Here is a 9,040-nt window from a genome sequence, read left to right on the forward strand (position 1 = left end):
GAAAGACTTTTGGGAGAAGAGTCTTCCTAAACCCTGGAGCAGTTCCCCAAGTGTCTCCCTACTGGAGACAGCAATGAGAAGTTATATAGTTGTAAATTTTCCTTTTGCTTTTTTAAATCATATTATTAAGAATGGAGCAATAGCCATAAACTTGATGCATATAGATAAACAGAACAAGGAGACATAAATCAGTGGTGACAATTTTCTTTTAAGCAGCACAGAATACAAAATAGTCAACAAGCATTGAAGTGCTGGACTTATCCTGCACTCACTGCATTCTCCAAAATCTGATAAATTTTTTATTATACTTTATCTGCACTGCTCTGATACCTAACAATCCCAGGCACAGATCTTGATCCTTCTCTGCTGGGAAAGGTACAACCCCATAAAAAAATGACACTTTATTTTATAATCTGCTTATGCAAATAAGTATGCAGCTGCTTCATAGGTTATATTTGGCTTCTGTAAACATGAACACACAGTGTAAAAAACAACAGTAACATGAAATGGATGAAGTTTGTCCATTAATTCCCATTAACTTCTGTATGCTTTGGGACATGTCTAAACTGATACAATGAAAAATATCATACCTCAGCACAAAAAATCCATTTTTTTCTTTTAAAAGTACTGAATAATTTCTAAAAATACTTAGCTAGCCAATGAATTTTATAGGGGAAAACAGAGTTATCAGTAATACCAGAGCAATATCTAACTCTTCACACCTCAGAGTGATTCAAGAGAAAAGCAAGACTAGAGTCAAGCTAAACAAAATGGAGTTTCCAGATAGTTCCTAGTGATATTTAGGATTTAATTAGTTCCTAGTGATATTTAGGATCTAATTATAATCTTCAAGTCTTTTGTTGTAAGAGATGTGCTGGCAAATACATTTAGAAGGTGTATCAGGTGATCATGGTTTTTTATATTATCAATGGGTTTGTGATATGTTTATATTTGCTTATTTTTCATTATACTTTGAGATGTATTCTTCTTAGGCAATATGCAATTGTTTGATGATGTAACAGGAAATCACACATTTATTTAAGGTAAGGAACATAACCATTTATTTGTATTAAGTTGTTACTTGTTCCATACGACCACAATGGCTGTTGCATTTAAAAGCTACTATTTGATGACTGATAAAACTCATTACTGTGATCACTGGCATCAAACAGTGGCAAATTATTTCTAATCTGTGGCCAGTTCTGCACACGTTGTCTCAGTATTTGCTACTGGAGCATCATTCATACCACTGAAGTCATGAGGCGCAGCGCTGAAGCCCTTCCTCTGCGATGGAGTGACACTGCTCCTCACCCCCAGCTGCGAGCAGCTCAGCTGAACCCTGGCCTGCCACCTCTGCCGCAGCAATATTTTTCTGTGAAGTCTGCGTACCTTAACATTGGTGTTTCTAGCATTTTCCCTTCTTTCTCCAAGTGGATGCCAGGTCTCCTCCCGGCAAGATGCTGCCAGCCACCTCCCTAGCACGCTGGAGTCTTTAAAAGCAGCCAAAACGTAGAGCCTAGACTCATTTTTCTCTTTTTATCTTTTTAAATCTCTCCTTTTTACTCAGGTGCTGGCAGCATGGGCAGCTGCCTGCCCCAAACAGCCTGCACAGCAGTGCGGAAGCATGTAGCAGCAGCGCAACCTCCATACTCAGCTTTTTGGTACTTGCTCCTATTTTTTTGGATAAGCAGTTTCAGACGGAGCTCATGACTTCCCCCAGGACCTAGCTGCAACAGCATAACATGAGGCCTTGCTCTTCCTGATTCAGTAACTTGTTAGTGTGATTTGTTTACTAGTTTTGAGCACACTACTAGCAACTTGGTAACAGTATCCACAATTCAGTGTAATAATCTAGTTGACATGAGTTACTCTCATTTAAGCACAGCTCATTTACTACCTACCATTTAGGATACTCCAGGGTATTGAATTACATCTAATTTATCTCAGCCTCTGTAAAGACTCCCCAGGAGAGGTTTCTGTTGCCTCACATATTGCTCATTCAAGTTTCACTGCAGCAGAATTACCATCACAGTTGAAACTTCCGGATCAGTTTGGTTTGGGGGTTTTTTTTTCTTTCTCATTTGTGCACCATGCCTGTTAAAGATAAATATAATCAATGTTCTGAAAATGCAACTCAAAGGCGTCTTAATATTTCTTCTCCCACTCTTTTTTCTTTAGACACCCTGGGATATTAAATAGATGGGAAATACACGGCAGAAGCTCTGCAAGGTTGCATGTGAAACAACAAACTAGAAAGGGCCACCAGTGCCATGTGGATGGCAGCTCTTCCAGCCAAGATAAAGTGGCAACCCCTGCTTCTCTGCTCACTGCTCCTCCTGGAGAATTTAGGGCAAAACAAGGGAATGGGAGATAAATCAGATGAGGAAAGAGAGAAGCACTGAAACAGCTGCCTTGTTTGGCTTGCTCAGGAGTGCTCTACACTGCTGGAGCAGGGTAAAAGTCACTGAAGAAAGAACATCCGTCTAGCAGTCAGCTCCCTTTACATTACAGATTCTTACGTTTCTTCTCGTCTACTGCAAGACCAACTCAGGTAGCACTACAGAGTTGCAAAATAAGAAACAAACAGCACCGCAAGAGAGTGGAAAGGATGAAATAATCAAAGGAAAAAAAGGCAAAATGCCAGTACTCTCCCTTAAATTTTGGCAGATAAGAGGTTTGGTGGAAGGGATGAGGTTGTGTTTTCTGTTTCACGCAACTAAAGCTAGAATCCTATATGTAACAAAATAAATCAACATAGTTCCAGAAAGAACTGTCTTTCCAATACGGAAATTTAATTGTTCAACTTCAGTCTTTTTTTCCGAGTTTCTTTCTTTTCTTTCTCTTCCCCCGCCTCCCCACACACATCTGCACCATGCAGTTTACTGCCCTTCCTGTTGATTTGTTCACAGGCACACTAAGAAAAGCACTTGAAAAAATACAGCTATGGGCAGCAGAAGCTGAACCAAAGAGAAATCCTATTGCCTGTGAACACATCACATTGTCTCTCCCTGTCAATGATGTGAAAGCCAGGCGCACTCCAGTGCCTTTCACCTGCCCCAACCAAAAAGACTAGGCTGGAATTGAAAGCAAACATGGAAGGAGGTCACAAATTGCATGAAGCTAAACAAGATCAGTCAGCATGTCCTAATAAAGGTTTCTCTGGAAATTCAAAAGTATCCTACAGTTTTTTTATGGTCTCATCTTGTACATATGCTACAGTTCTCTCACTGCCCATTTTTTATCCCAGCCTCCGACACCAGCCCTCTGTCCCACAGTGGAGCTGTGTCTGAGCTGCCACATCCTCAGCATCCATGGGACTAACATGGTGAGATGTGGGCAATCCTCTCATATCCAAAAACATTCATATTCAAGAAGAAAAGATAATGGGAGCAAATATAACGGGAGCAAAACTCAGTCCAAAACTACCTGAAGTCTACCCTGCTGTACAGTTAGTCAGGGGCTGTCTAGCAGAGAAAGTGATCCCAAAGACTTGCGAAGCAGACAAATATGAAGCGACAGGAACGCTTAGGACACAAAGACCTCTGACAAGCATTTTAAGGAAGATAAAAGCTGGATGAAAGTGAGACCCCAAAGTCCACAAACTAGGAAGCACTATGTAAGTGTATCAATATAAACATAATATATAAATAAGTACGTGTTTACAAATACATACGTAAATATACTTCTTGGTTACATAGAGTTTATGACGAAGCTGTCGGAACCATGTACAACAAAATCCGGAGAGAAAGCTCTACATATAAAGACATTTGCCTCTGCAAGGGACTGCCACAAGGTCAGCGCAATCCTTTTCAATAGTTCCGCTTAATCCCTGGAAATAAAGGATATGTGGAATTTTCTGGGTGGAACTAGGATCAATGTACCTATTGGCAAATGCAGGAAAACCAGTACCTCCCTAAGACAAAACAAGTAGGCATGGGCAAGTCACTATAATTTAAACCCAAAATAGAATAGTAATAAAAAGCAGTTTGAGAATGGATTTCAAACTTCCTCTCCTGTTGTTCATTTCTATAAATTACTCCCTAGACAGAAGAGGAATTCACCAAATAGCTCCCAACAAGCAAGCCTGAAATTCTGAAATGGGCATGTGATGCTTTGTCCCTTGTATTACCTGTTGCTGTGTCTTAGAAGAAGAGAAGTTTGCAGGTAGAGTTAAAAAGAGCCAGAGTTTAATTCTTTGCAGACACTAGTACCTGCTATGAAGTATCTGCTATGAATAGAAAAAAAGATTTCTATTAACTGGAGAATAGCCCCTACCCTAGAGAAAAAGTTCAAGTAATTGGTAATGTGCACTGATATAAATGGGTACATATTCTCCATTACACAAAGACAACTCAAGCCCACAACAACAGAAAAAGACCTGGCTTTGGGAAAAAAGTTAACTCTGTGACTGCATTGTTCTCTGTAGTATGTCTCTGTTCATTCAGGCTGCAAAGAAGCTTTGATTACATCTACAAAGTAATAACATTTATCTAAGGTCTGACATAGACCTTAGATTGTCATCTATATGGCATAGATATGTCATATGACCTTAGACGTGTGCATCCTTTGCGATGTAAAATTACAAAAAACTCGATGGTACAGATACTACATTACGCTTTCAGACAATTTGTACGGGTTTTAACCACTAGAGGGAAATCTTGCACTATTCTGAGTGAGCAAACAATAAAACAAATGGAAGCACACAGATAATTTTTAAAAACGTAGCAATGAAAATAATTTTACGTCTAAAAGAAACACATGCTTTCTGAAGTAATCTTAAGGGGTTCTTAGGACAGTATCAGTGTCTCACAAAATGTTATGATATTAAATGTGAAATTTCAAAAATTTGTGATCAATGAACAGTGGCATTTTTGTATACCCTACTGGCCACTAAACTCAGACTGATGAAAAGCCCAAAGTTTCCAAATACACCCAAGCCTCCACACTCGTATCAAGAAGACAGTAACAACGATTTGCAGGCAGTTTTTAAATTGGAGCACTGCTCTATTTCTGAACTAGGTGATAGAACCATAGAATCATTTAGGTTGGAAAAGACCTTTAAGACCATCGAGTCCAACCGTCAACCATGCCCACTAAACCATGTTCTGAAGTGCCTTGTCTATGCGCTTTTTGAATACCTCCAGGGATGGCGACTCAACCACTTCCCTGGGCAGCCTGTTCCAATACCTGACAACCCTTTCAGTGAAGAAATTTTTCCTAATATCTAGTCTAAACCTCCCCTGGTGCTACTTGAGACCGTTTCCTCTCGTCCTATCATTAGTTACTTGATAGAAGAGACCAGTACCCACCTCACTACAACCTCCTTTCAGGTAGTTGTAGAGAGCGATGAGGTCTCCCCTCAGCCTCCTTTTCTCCAGACTAAACAACCCCAGTTCCCTCAGCCGCTCCTCATAAGACTTGTGCTCCAGGCCCCTCACCAACGTAGTTGCCCTTCTCTGGACACGCTCCAGCAGCTCAATGTCTTTCCTGTAGTGAGGGGCCCAAAACTGAACACAGGACTCGAGGTGTGGCCTCACTGCACATTATGTGCCCTGCAGAGAAAGCCTTGTGTGTGTGCAGGGCTAGGAGAGCAGAGTGCCCACAGCAGAGAGGCGAGGAAAGGTGCAAACGCCACAACAGAGCCCCAGGATCACCAGCGTATCGCCCGTTTGCAGATCAGCCACTTGCATCTGGTCTGCTCGGACGCGCTGTTTCCTGCTGAGCAGAGCTGCCCCTCTGGCACAAAGCAGCTTTGGGTCTCTTCTGGCCTGCCTTCAGGCTGTCACCTGGGTTGCCTTATTTTTTAAAATCTCTCGCCAGCATCTGTCGACTGGCTGCTGTCACTCCCACGACCCTGATGCCGCACACAGACCGACACAGCGGTCCCCGGGCTCGCTCCAGGGCAAACCCCCCCCCCCCCCCCCGTTCGCAGGCGGCCTGTGCTGCTTCTCCTCCCCAGGTAATGGGGTGTGGGGCAGGGACAGAAGCACCCACCCCAATTTTCCGTCCTTTGCGTTCGACCGCTGTGAGCGCTCCAGCCGCTCGGGTGCTTTTTGGCACGGCGGCAAGGAAGACCGCTGCCCGGGCTGCGAGTGGGAGAAGGGCAGGGAACCGCAAGCCCTGTCCCCCCAGTAAGCAGTCCCGGCCTTTGGCTGGGCTGAACTGGGCTGAGCCGTCAGTCCCCGCTCCCCCAGCCGGTGCTCGGAGAAGGACCGTCACGGCGACGCCGCCGCCGGGCGGCGAAGGTGGGCACTGCAGCTCGGAGGCCGCGAATGCGCGGCGACGGCCCCGTCCTCCGCCGGTACCGGCAGTGCGACATCGTGTCGCGATATCGCCTGGCGGCCGAAGCGCGGCGCTGCAGCCCGGCGTTCGCGCGCCGGCTCTGGCCCCTCCGGCGCGCCGTCGGCGGCCGGCGCATGCGCGGTGCCCGGGGGCAGCATGGCGGCGCGCAGGGCGCGGGTCCCGGCGGCCGCGGGTGAGCGCCGGGACCACCGGTGAGGCGAGCGATCCTCTCCGGCCGGGCGGGGGCAGGCCGGGAGGCTGCAAAGCGGCCGCTGCGGCAGGCTCCCGGTCGGCCGGAGGCGAGGCGAGGCGAGGCGAAGGCGGGCCGGGGCAGCCCCGGGGAGCTCCCCGGGAGCTGACAGAAGGGAAGCGGGGACGGAGCGGGCACCCCCCCGACTCGGCAGAGCCCCCCCCCCCGCAGAGGCCGCGCTGAGGGTGCGGTTGTCCGTTCCTCCCCCGGGGCTGCCACGGACTGCGCCCGCCTCGGGCTTGCGTGGGCTGTCTCTGCCTGGCCTCCCGCTCCTCGTGGTGGGGAGCACAGAGGGACCGGCGGAGCGCTTGCTGGCTGTGGGCAGGAGCTGCTGCAGCTGAAGCTGGAGAGGCCAGAGAAAGGTAGAGCTGCTGAGGAATAAAATACACGGGATCCAGCCTGCAGCTGCAGACAGGAGACTGCCTGCCTCTCCAGGTGAGGAAGGATCCCTCTTAGCGTACTCCTCAGCAGATCTGATCACCAACGTGCACGGCAGGGTCTGTACGCATAAACAAAAGCACAGTACAGCCATGTCGTGTGTGCACACGTGAGGCTGTGTTTCCAGGAAGCCTCATATTGTACGAGCTCTAAGACACCAATCTATTCTCTTAGGTGGATGACAGTCAAGTGACCGGAGCTACACAGGAGGAAGGGAGAGGGAGAGAGAGAGACAGATGTGTCTGAACTGTCAAATTCCCCCAGCAGCTCCAAGAGTGGGAGGTACAGTGAGTCCTGGACCCCTGGGGCTGTGTCACCCCTCTTCTGCATCCAGGTTGCTCCCTGCCCCCACCTTCTCTTTCTCTCACTGATATCATTCTTTTTTTTTGCTTCCTGCACCTCCCTCTCTTGTTCTCCAAGTCCCCCTCTTTCTCTGTTGTTCTGCCTCTCCATTTTCTTTGACTATCTGCACTTCTGTCCTGTCCCATCCCTCTTTTTTTTTTTCATCCTGTCTCTGCCATTGCAGCCCATCACTACTTTGTCTTTCTCCATCTGTCTGTCTTCCTACCCCAATCTTGTTAGTTCCTCCCTGCCTGCCCTTTAGCCCTTCACAATTCCCACCGCTCTCACCTGTCTGATGCTGTGTCTCTATTTTTAAATTCCTTTTTCTGCCCTGTATTCTAGTTACACTTTTACTTTCTTAGATTCTCTTGTTCCAGGTGCCTGTCCCTATGTTTTAACTTCTTCCCTCACTGTCCCATAGCCCATTTTTGTCTTTATCATTCTCTCTCTGTCTGGATCCCTGTCCCTATTCTTTATTTCCCCTCTCTCTCCCCTTTAGATCATCAATGTTTTTGGTATTTTTCAGTCTCTCTCTTGTCCACCTTCCTGTCTCCTTTTTTAATTCCTCCTTCTGCCCTGTGACCCATCAGTCTTCTTTGTTTTTCTCCGTCTCTCTGTCTGGTACCCTCTCCCTTTTTATTGGTTCCTCCTCTCTCTCCTGTAGCCCATTGCTATTCCCCCTCCGCCCCCTCTGTCTTCCTTTCCCTATTTTTCAATCCCCCCTCTCTGCCTGTAGCCTGTAGCCGATCACTGTTGTAGTGGGTTTGTGTGGCAAGCTGGGTCAGGGGAGCGGGCAGGGGCTGCAGGGGTGGGTTCTGTGAGAAGGCACCAGGACGTGCCCCTATGTTGGGCATAGCCAGTTCCAGCTCCAAGATGGATCTGCTACTGGTCAAAGCTGAGCCAACCAGCAATGCTGGTAGCACCTCTGTGATATTTAAGAAGGGCTAAAAAAATGTTGTGCAGAAGCTGTGATAGAGACAATGTGAGTGTGAAGCAGCCCTGTAGACACCAAAGTCAGTGAAGAAGGAGACGGAGGAGGCGATCCAGGTGCCAAAGCAGAGATTCCCCTACAGCCCATGGTGAAGACCATGGTGACACAGGCTGTCCCCCTGCAGCCCATGGAGGTCCATGGCGGAGCAGATATTCACCCTGCAGCCGATGGAGGACCCCACGCTAGAGCAGGCAGATGTACCTGAAGGAGGCTGTGACGCTGTGGAGAGGAGCCCACACTGGAGCAGGCTTTCTAGCAGGACCTGCAGCCCCATGGGAGTGACCCCACACTGGAACAGAAGAAGAGTGTGAAGGAGGAAGGAGCAGCAGAGACAACTTGTGATGAACTGACTGCACCCCCCCGCTCCCTCTCCCCCTGTGCTGCTCAGCAGGAGAAGGTAGAGAAGTCAGGAGTGAAGATGAGTCCAGGAAAAAAAGAGAGGGGTGAGGGGAAGGTGTTTTTCAGGTTTGTTCATATTTCTCATTATCGTACTCTGATTTTGATTGACAATAAATTAATTTCCCCAAGTTGAGTCTGTTTTGCCTGTGACGGTAATGGGTGAGTGATCTCTTTGTCCTTATCTTCTCCCACACGCTTTTCTGTTGTATTTCCTACCCTCCTGTCTTGTTGAGGAGGGGGAATGATAGAGTGGCTTGGTGGGCACCCATCAGCCAGCCAAGATCAACCCACCACAGTTTCCTTCTATCAGCCTCCCTGTCACAGTAGAGACGGACACG

The 9,040-nt window shown here is 47.3% G+C and overlaps 1 long non-coding RNA gene across 2 annotated transcripts; it reads left to right on the top strand.

Annotated features, from left to right (window-relative positions):
* Positions 1-6,540: 6,540 nt before the first annotated feature.
* LOC128150550 (uncharacterized) lies at positions 6,541-8,830 on the top strand. 2 transcript variants are annotated; one of them, XR_008238088.1, is made up of 2 exons: positions 6,541-7,252; positions 8,276-8,830. It is a non-coding gene; the product is annotated as an uncharacterized LOC128150550 (long non-coding RNA). The 2 variants fall into 2 exon arrangements; XR_008238089.1 differs by having other exon boundaries at positions 8,428-8,830.
* Positions 8,831-9,040: the final 210 nt, after the last annotated feature.

This window comes from Harpia harpyja, chromosome 13 (genome assembly GCF_026419915.1).
Source record: "Harpia harpyja isolate bHarHar1 chromosome 13, bHarHar1 primary haplotype, whole genome shotgun sequence".
In the NCBI taxonomy this organism is placed as follows: domain Eukaryota; kingdom Metazoa; phylum Chordata; class Aves; order Accipitriformes; family Accipitridae; genus Harpia; species Harpia harpyja.